The sequence below is a fragment of the Malurus melanocephalus genome, unplaced genomic scaffold, assembly GCF_030028575.1.
Source record: "Malurus melanocephalus ecotype Western Australia unplaced genomic scaffold, MMel_1.1 scaffold_235, whole genome shotgun sequence".
Lineage (NCBI taxonomy): Eukaryota > Metazoa > Chordata > Aves > Passeriformes > Maluridae > Malurus > Malurus melanocephalus.
Window position 1 is genome coordinate 404,698 of NW_026623467.1, and position 10,101 is coordinate 414,798.

The 10,101-nt window shown below is 45.5% G+C and overlaps 1 protein-coding gene across 1 annotated transcript in view; it reads right to left on the minus strand.

Moving 5' to 3' along the window:
• Window positions 1-10,101, minus strand: part of PARP1 (poly(ADP-ribose) polymerase 1) — a 73,014-nt gene that overhangs the window by 33,011 nt on the left and 29,902 nt on the right. The gene's annotated exons all lie outside the window — the stretch shown is intronic.

A 10,101-nucleotide genomic window follows, 5' to 3' on the forward strand; every position in this document is an offset into this window, starting at 1 on the left:
GGGGCGTGTGGTGAGGGGCCGTGTGGTGAGGGGCCGCGCTGACCCCGCTGGATCACGGCTTCCAGTTCCTCTACGACCCCCCGCATCGCCCCACATCCCTAAACAGAGCAGGCTCCCGGATCTTTGGAGAGCCTGAGCTCAGCAGCTCTCCCTCAGATAAATACTGGCCGCCTGATGCCGCTCCCAGGCAGGCGTTCYGCTGGTGYCCAGAGACAGGATGAGGAGTGATGGCCGTGAAGTAAAACACAAGTTCCAACCGAACACGARGAAGAACTTCTTTACATGAGGGTGGCAGAGCTCTGGAACAGGCTGCCCAGGGAGATCGTGGGGTCTGCCTCTCTGGAGACATTAAAACCCCACCTGGACGCGTTCCTTTGTCACCTGCTCCAGGTGACCCTGCCTTGGCAGGGGTTGGGCTGGGTGATCTCCGGAGGTTCCTTCCAGCCGTAACTATTCTGGGATTTTTTTTCCTTCAGCCCTGGGAATAACAGTGGGGCTGCTGACAAAATTAAACAAGAGCGATTCGATAAAAAAATCAGGATTTTTTTTCTACTGCACGGTAGATAATGATCCTCTACTATCAGCAGAGGGCATTGGCTCTGCAGCTTCTCTGGAGAAAGGCGGAGGGGAGCACTGAAGTTACTCCAAACCGTTGCCAAGTATTTATCATTAATTTTATAGCGATTCTGAAAAGGGTTCAACTAAGGCATGATGCGCAGTCCTGGACGGACTTCAGGCACTCGCGGATGTCGCAGGTGTCGCTCAGAGGTGCACACCAGCACCCAGCACACCTGAGATGCCGGCACCCCTCCAATCCTGTGCTGYCCCCTCCCAGGCTGTCACACATCTGCTGTGCTCCAACAAAGAGTTTGCTTCCACAGCGAGCCCTCCAACCGGRCTAGCGGTGTGCCGGGCAGGAAAGGATGGGTCCTGGGTACATCACCGCGGATTTGGGAAGGAGGACAAGAAGACTCTGTGAAGCACTAGGTGGTGCTGCGAACACACAGTCAGACACCCATGGGTTTCCAGACAGGGGGATCTTTGCTCTTGCTAATTACATCTTCCAGGAGTCCTTGGCCCAGACACCAGTGGTTCAGAGGCACATCAGTGCATTTGGTCYGCCCCTGGGGAAAAGTGAGGAGAGAACCCGGGAGAGTTCATCTGGATGACCACGTGGGTTTCCCCTCACACTGCCTGGCGTGTTTGCCAGAGGCTTTGCCCGGTCTAGGGGTGGCCAGCATTCACCCATTTCAGCAAAACTGCTGCCATCCTACTCCATCCAAGCATATCCAAGAGAAAAGCAAATAACAAACAATTAAGAGGTGGCTCAGAAAAGTTGTCCTAAAGTCAATGGCCTGTTTAGCCCTGATCTACCTCTGCCAGGAGCTGACATATAAAGGTCAAACAAGCACTACTTGATCTCCCAAATATTTCCCAGCCTCCTGAGATTTGTGGCTCAGGGATTTCCTGCATGCCATCATCCTGGGGGGAATTTTTCTTCCAAGAATTTGTCCAGTTTCTCTGAAAAAAACTCKTCTGTTTATATGTTATTTATAGTGATTGAGCAAAAGAGAAATGGCTGCTTGATGTTTCCTGTGGTTGGGGCCACTTTCACTGCTAAGAAAGGCAATCCTGTCCAAACACCAAAGTGCTTCTCCACAACCTGAAGCCCAGACACTTGCAGAGGATCTGTAAGATGTCATGAAGAGCCATATGCAGACATTCACAGGCCTGCAAGCATGAAAACAAGCAAAGAAAGTGTAATAAATGAGTGTTTGAAGCTTAACCTTTGGGTTTTTTTTCAGTTATGAATGCYACATAATACTATTCAAAATGGGGTTTAGTGGATTTTCTTTTTTGAAAGGGGTGGGTGGTTCTACTGTACAAATGAGTTCAAGCACTGCTTGAAAGGATCAGAGCTCAAAGCTCTGGGCACTTCACCTTTTCAGTCTTACTTTGAGAATTCCACAGGAGTTTGTGTGGTTGCAGCCAGCATCTTSCCTTGAAACAGGAATGTCTACACATCAGAGGCTACATTGTTATRGTCCTTTTTATTGCAGTTTCCTCTATAGGCAAGGTGTCATCCTGATTTATGGTGTCAAGAGCTGCCAAACCATGTTAGTCCATTTCATTAATCTATTGATCTCAACAGASCTGTCTGTCTCTGTGTCTTCCCAAGTGTGACATGTGGATCACATCCCTTCCCTCTCCCSGAGCAGTGGGGGACCAGTGAGTCAGTGCTAACACAAACAGCACTGAGGATATCAACTTTTAACTACAAAACAGGGAATGCTTTGGCAGCAGCTGAGAGTAGTGGCATCTGCAAGGCCACTTCTCTAGAGAACTGTGCCTTTAAGTAAATCCAGTTTTTGAAAAGCCCTCATATTTGGCTGGTGGCTTTTGCCAGAGTCTGCATGCAGCAGGAGCAAGGGCAGTTAAAGAAGGAAAGATTTTTATGATCCCTCACAGGCTGTCTACATCCCTTTCTAACAATATCCCCATCTCAGTGGGCTGATGACTTTTGGGATCCTGTTGGATGACAAATGCTGCACCACCATGTGAGATCGATGGTTTGTTTTTTCTCTCTGTTAGAGAGCAGAACTTTTGGTTATCCTTAGAGATGTTTTGTTATTTCCRCATATTGACACTGGCTGCTGTGGTTCCCAGGCAAACCAACCCAAATCATACACGTGCCCAAAGGATCCCATAGCTCACTGTGCTGCAGACAGGAGCGTAGGTGAAGAAGAGGGTAAAATCAAAGGGTCTGATTTAAAGGCTTCATCATAAATGTCAGGATATTTGGTAGKTTCCTTGAAGTCTCTGTTTCTGCAATCTCACCTGTAGGATGTCCCCAGCAGTTTCTGTCCTCCAGAGGCAAAACCCACAAAAACAGGAAAGAAGAAAAGACGGGCCCAGGAAGACCCAGATCTGTCAGTTTTGAGTGTCTCAGACTGTGAAATTCGGTGCCAAGCATTCAGATGCCTGGCTGTGACTTCAGGACACCACAAAGAATTATATTTTCTTTTCTGGGCCATTTTGCATTAGATTCCTCTGAAAGGCAGAGGGAAGTAGGTCAAACTCCTGCTASCAGGAAGACATAAGTTATCTCTTGAGTGTCACAGGACCAAATGCTTCCCCTCAGATTGCTGCTGACAGTACCCTGAGCACTAAATCTTCCAGACTGCGTTGCTTTGCTTTGGGCTCCATTTCTGACACATGCTTGAGGTGTCTCCCTGCAAGACTTCCACCCTGCTAAGCATCTCACAAAGGGTGAGAAAATGTTGGACATATACAGAGAACATAATCGCTCACAGCCTGCAGGGGAGTCAGAACTGTTCTTGCTCAAGCCTGGATTTGTTGCTGCAGGAGGCTTTATATTATCTGGCCTTTGATATCGGACAGCTTGAGAGTTTTGTAACAAAAACCCACTCAGTGCTAGGTTATCCTGTCTATACTGACGACCCACTTTTTTCATGCCACTGCATATAATCAGTATGGCTGGGATGACCCTGTTTGCATCCAGGCAAGAGGCTACAGGCACCCCCTGCTGTGGCTCAGCTGTGCCTTCTTGCTTGTGCAAGTGATCATCCATTGACATCCATGAGASTACGCCAGGGGGAAAGAGATGTGARATMATGCACTCCCCATCTATCTGAGCATCTTATTGCCTTTGCTTTCTGTGGAATAAATCAGAGGGCTTATTTTCCTGTCTAGGTGTTCTAAAAAATGTTTTGGATAGTTCAATATCTTCCCGTGGCTCCTCTCTCCTGGATGATAATTAACATATGCAATCTCTTGAGCTGAATTTAGAGTGCTCCTGCAGTGCACCGGTGAAGTTTTGGTGCCCAGAGCTGGCCTCCTTTTCAGGCCTCCTAAATAATTTTGCATTACAGACCAGCATAGATCTCTGCATGAAGCAGCTCTGACAGTTCCTCTGTTCTTTAGAAAGCTCCCTTAAATAAACCTGATTTTTTTCAGCTTTCCAGATACCTGGGAAAAGAGATATAGGAAGGGGCAAGGAAGAGGGGGTTGATAGAGGAGAAACAGCATTTCAGACTGCTTGAGAATGTGACTGAGTAGCYTTCTCTCAGTGAATTCAGTGATGTGACTTACATACCCTGAAGATAATATTYCATATCTGGGGAAGATAATATTCCAAAGCCAGTGACAGCCAAGTGCAGCCACAGTACTTGCCATAGTTAGTACCTGGGTGCTTGCAGGCTTTGGTTATTCACTGTGCCATTATCCCCACATAGGAATCACTCTGCCATTATCCCTGTTTTACTGTCCTCATGTGGCAACTGAGACAAAAATGACTCTGTGATGAAATTAGAGAGTGAGAAATTAAAGAAGGGTGAAAGGAAATTTGTTCTCATGGCAGGTTAATTAAACCAGAGCCTACAACCAAAGGCAGCTGTTGTGGCAAAGTCATGATGCAMGGAATTGCTTAGAGTTCTCCTAGCTGCAAATGTTGAAAGGGACATGAAACAGTGAGCTTTGAAGATTAAGCCCATACCTAATTTATGTCGATCATGAGGAGACACAACGTGGGGAGGAGATGGTCCTCAGTCTCACCATGTGTCCTTCCTTTGAAATGCTCAGCCCAGTGAGTTGGAGACAGAGGAACAGTTGCTGAATGGGCATCTGTGGTCCATGATTGATTCCTGCTACCTACCAACAAGAATAAGAAATCACACCCAAGGAAAAAGCAGACTCTCCCAAATCCAGGGCTAATCCCACAGCCATTCAGTCAGTCTTGGGCAGAGTTCAGGAAAAATTACGGCAAACTCCCTCATGGGATACCTCAGTGCTTTTTTTTTTTAATAGATGCTACCCCTAAGCTTATTCTCCCACCTGAGTTCCCAAGCACCATCCTTCGTCCTTGGGCTGTTAGGAATCCTGCCTGCGTGGATGCCACTTGTAAAAAGCTCTGCTGCCAAAGGGAGGAAGCACCAGCTGCAGCACTGAAAGTGTTCAAGAGCAGAAACAAGGAGAGAGATTTGGAAAAATCGTGCTCAGAGATCTGTGTGTGCCAATCCCAAGATACAGCCTTATGGWGGAGTTTAATTAAGGATGGCAGCTTCCCCATTTGAAGCTCTAACCCCAAATACATGTTGTTTCCACACAGGCTCAAAGCCAAGCTGTGACTCCTGACTAGAGCACCCCAGGGCAGGTGGCCACACCCCTGGGGTGGCAGATTCCTGCCCTACCCGTGCCAGCAGTCTGGGTATCCTCTGGTTCAGAGCAGCTGCCAGAATACATATTGGGCAGTACAAGATACCCGCTGGAGGGTCTGCATATGGTTCCCAGTTTGGGTCCTTGAAAATGAATAAAGAAAAGCAAAACAGAAGTGCCAGAGGGCTAAAAGGGTCAGAATAGCCAATAAAATTCTCAGTAGCATTGTGCTACAGAAGAAAATGACATTTCTGCTGTCCCGTGGGTGCTCTGTGGTAGATCGAGGCTGCACAGACCCTTTGCACAAATACCACCAGCCTCTGAAAAAAATACACTTTGAAATGGGGATTTCTTACATAATTCTGCTAAAGAGCCGTGAAACTGCACAGGGAATTGAAACATGTCCAATTACTGACCCAGCTAGTCCTCATAATTTATCCAAAATCTAAATCCCGTCTGGTTTTGATGGACACAGACAGCTGAGACCTTGCTTTCCCAGCCCAGCTGAAGACACGCTTTGCTTTTCTTGTACCCACACTGACTCCTTTTATCAGGCCAAGGCCCTGATGCTTTGTTCAGGTGCCCTGCACCTCTGCCCAGGTGAGCAGCAGGATGTTTTTTCTGGTCTTTTAGCAYCCACTATGTGACCGATTCCAGTAATTCATTAAGTGCAACAAATGAGTGGTGACAGTGGAAGCTACACTACCCCATAATTCATCTCCCTGGAAATTTGATGAGGAGGTTTCCTGTTACACTGGACAGACCTGTCCTCATCACTCTCCTCACAGKCTCTCTCTCATTCTCAGCTGCCTTCAGACAGAAATGTGTCTAGTCTAGTCTATAAACTGTGAATGCCCTTCTTCCTCAGTGGCAAAAAATCTGCGAGATGCTTCTTGCCCATARAGCTCTGGGTTTAGCTAAGAGCTCAGCAATGGTTACACTCTTTGGAAGAGCTAAATATTTCTGCCTAGGTCATAATTTGATAAAAAGTTAATCTAGCTTCCCTGTGATCCATTGCTTTCAGAAGACTTTGAACTTCTTCTAAATGCCATAACAAGGAGCACTGACCATTTATCTAGTAAAATTTGCTTTCTGAAGTATTGCTCAGCTCTATTACAATCATCCAACTTCATGACAATAAGTACCTCTGAGTATGGATTTTATCTTGGCGGTCTTCTTTTGAATTGTATATTCTTGATAGGGAATCTTAGTCTTCCTTTGTGACTAGTAACTGTTAGGRGGTATCCTAATTAAAGTATAATTAGTTTCTTTGTCCGAATAAAACCCCACTTTTTAAGGGCATCGGATGCATTCACAAATATGCAAAACATTCYAGGTWGCTTGCATTTATTCAACRTTTTAATTCTAAAGATCCTGTTGAYMCAGAGAGGGAAGGCTGGCAGCAAAGTCCAGGAGTCCTGGTGTCTGCTCTCCTCATCCTGGAGAACAATGTCAACACCRAGGACACACGCTCCAGGGTTGCTCTAATTAGAGCAAGCCAGCTACAATCAGATTAACTTTGTTTGCACTGTTTGTAGACAGACTATGCATAGAGCCCACCACAGAGCTAAAGCACACGAGGCACTGGTAATTGATGGCATAAAATAGAGCAGGCAGTGACGAAGGGGCTGCTTGATAAACACATCAGCCTGGCCAAAGGCAACACATTTCAGGGGAAGATGTTTGTTTTCACTAAACCTGCAGCAATCTCTCCAGCTACCAAGTGAACTTTAYAGAGGATTAGCAGTGCTGGAAACTGGAGTCCTCCCTTCACCCAGGGCAAAACTATGTAAGGGCAATACAAGGCCAGTATTGGCACTAATACATCTTATTTCTGGGCACACTGACCTCTTGGTGGGTGTAAGAGGGGAAGCACCTCTTTGCTGAGGTTGYAGGCACCCAGAGCTGCTGTGCCATGGATGCTGAGAGGTGGAAAATCCTACCTGTGAGAGAGCTGGGACCAGGGACCCRCTTGGGTGGGCTTAGCACACGTTCAGCTGCTGGCAGCTAATTTTAGACACAATCAGCTTTTAATTACCTGCAGGGAGCTTAGATGTCCCTGACTTCCCCCAGTGCTGCTGGCTATGGTCCAGCGCAGAGGACAAGCAGCTCTTGCCCTCCTTCATGAACTGGCTGCTGCTGCTGCAGAGAAACCGCCTGTGGCATTTCCCAAAGCTGAAGGCTCCAAGTTTGCTCATCAGGTCTTGTCTACAGGTACATGGGCTCATTCCTGCTTTTGCTCTGTCTTAATAAGGGAGTTATTCTCACCTGCCCCAGGGCCAGCTTTGGTAGAGGCTTCATTGCTATTCTCAGCCTCCTGTGGTCTCCATCCCACAGTCTACAGTCACGTTTCACAAACTGCCCTTGGAAAGAGCTGTCCTCCACAGTGTCAGCAAACTGCAGGGACCAGCAATCATCCATTTCCTTAAAGGACCAACAAATCAATGACCTCTGGAAGAGACTCTGGAGTCCTGTGGTCTTCCTTCTATCAAGGCTGCACGTGTAGTTGCTGATTTGTTGTSCTGTGTGTGCCTATCTCAGTGGCTTCTCATTAAGTGAGACCCATTATCATTACTGCTGGTGGCAAGAAATGCTCAGACCCCCCACTGAACTGAGAGTCTCCARGAATAAATGGGATATGAGAACTTCCATTATCTCCTTTTCAAACGCCATGAATTCAGTGACCAAAACCAGCAGGGAATGTGTAGCAAGGAACTTGCATTTTCTAGCCAAGGGAAAGCATATAAAAATCTATTATCTAGGACATGAAATAGTTGTGGTTCTCCCAAAGGAAAATATTGTTTAGCTTAATCATTCTGCAACTAGTCTTAATGAGTTGTCATGAGTCATATTTTTATTCACATCCCCAGGGACCAAAATAGGCCAGGGTATGACACTGTAAGCTTCTCAGGACAAAGTAAAAAAGAAATAAAAATAAATAAAATAAAATAAAATAAAATAAAAAGAAATAATTTTTTTAAAAGGAAATAAAAGGAAATAAAATTTAAAAAATGAAATAAAATGAAATAAAATAAAATAAAATAAAATAAAATAAATTAAAATAAAAGTATAGCAGCACTTTGGTTTCCACCAGTTTTCATATGGTGTAGCTTTCATACTGGATCTCTATTTTTGGCCTCCTGACACCTCAGAGGTCAGAGCTTCCTGGCCCTGCCCTAGTCCCAGTGCAGCAATGTTTCTGAACTCACTCGAGTGCACGTGACTTCTATGCCTATCTAGAGTCAAACATACCCTTAACACATCTGTTGGATCCCTAAACCTGACACCCAGCCAGTATTTCCTTCCCAACTTTGCWTTACACACCATCAAGGTGGCTCCAGCACCCAAAAGCGTGAGCTTCAGCCGGACAAGAGACTGACTACAGCTCTTCAGATGCTTGAGAGTACAGCTCCCAAGAGCCCTCTTTCTCACAGTTCCTYAAGGTTTCCTGTTTCACAGATGTCACTGTCATGATCCCACACAGCTGCCATTTGCCATCAGGTGACCAATGCGGGCAGCCAGATTCAGAGGTGTCCTTGAAGTCAGACAGAAGCTGTCCTTGAAGCAACAGAATTGCTTCTTTTATTCTTGCTTTGACTTTGACTCATCCACCTGCCGGTTTTAAAGGGGATCTGCACTAAACATCACATTCCTGAGGGGATCAGCACTAAACATCACATATCAAATCTACCTGGAAGGGCAAAGGGACATCTCAGACATGACACCAAAAAGTGCTGGAGCACTTGCAGGCTTTTTCAAAAGAAAATTGGACAAYTGATTTGGAAAATTGTTTGGAGAGGAGTTTCTCTTTGGCTCTTCCTAGTGACAAATCTGGTCTGAATTCCTTGATCTGTGCAAAGCTATGAGTGATGTTTGACTCTCAGATCAAATAAGATTTTCGTACATTTTTGATCCTCACTGAACCAATCATCTGAGCCAGTAGCTCAGACTAACTCCTCTGGAGTCTCAATATTCTGAAGTTTCAGTCTGAATACACATTCTGCAACTCTGCCCATCTTTTTTTTTTCTTATGTGACAGAAAGTCTGTTAATTAGGAGTGTTTAGAGAAGGTGGAGCCAGATCATTTGGAGAGGGTACAGCAGAAGGACCAAAGGCTTTGAAACATAAGAGAGACTGTGATTCTGATAAGAGAAAAAAAGGATTATCATGAGATTGTGATTTTGATAAGAGGAAAAAGAAGGATTATCATGAGTGTGATGAAGCAATTGAACAGAGAGGTTGTGGGATCTCTATCCTTGAAGATAAAATTTGGCTGAATGAGGCCCTAAGCTGTTGCTGGACTAGGTTTGAGCAGATTCCATCTGTGGTCCYTTTCCATTCACTCCCAGCTTATGACTCTATTATAAAGCCTCTTAGCAACACATGGGGGAAAAAAAAGCAGTAATTTCCACATTTTCTTTAATGGAGCAGTAATTCTTGTGTTGCTGGCAAAGAACTGATGGGGTAATATGGATTTGATATGCCACCATGGAGAAAGAGACATAAATTACATATAAGCCTGGAGACCAAATCCTATCAGCAGCTGAGCACATGCACTGAGCTTAATGGAATTKGAGGCTGTCCATCATTTTGTAACATCAGTTTTTAAGAAAGAGAAGTAATATGAGATCCTCTTTACAATAATGTGCATGGCAAAATGTCCAGTTCAGTGAATGCAAGTAGGGATGGATGCCTCAATTTTCAAGCTCAGAATGCACATTGTGCTGGAGTTTTACAAAGAGTTGTGTGGAATGCTTCAACCCATCACTTTTTATAGCTAAAACCAGAAAGCACAGGCAGAAAGGTGACATCATGGCTTTCTGAAAGGAGGCTGCAATTGCAACCATTTCCCTTCCCTTCCCTTCCCTTCCCTTCCCTTCCCTTCCCTTCCCTTCCCTTCCCTTCCCTTCCCTTCCCTTCCCTTCC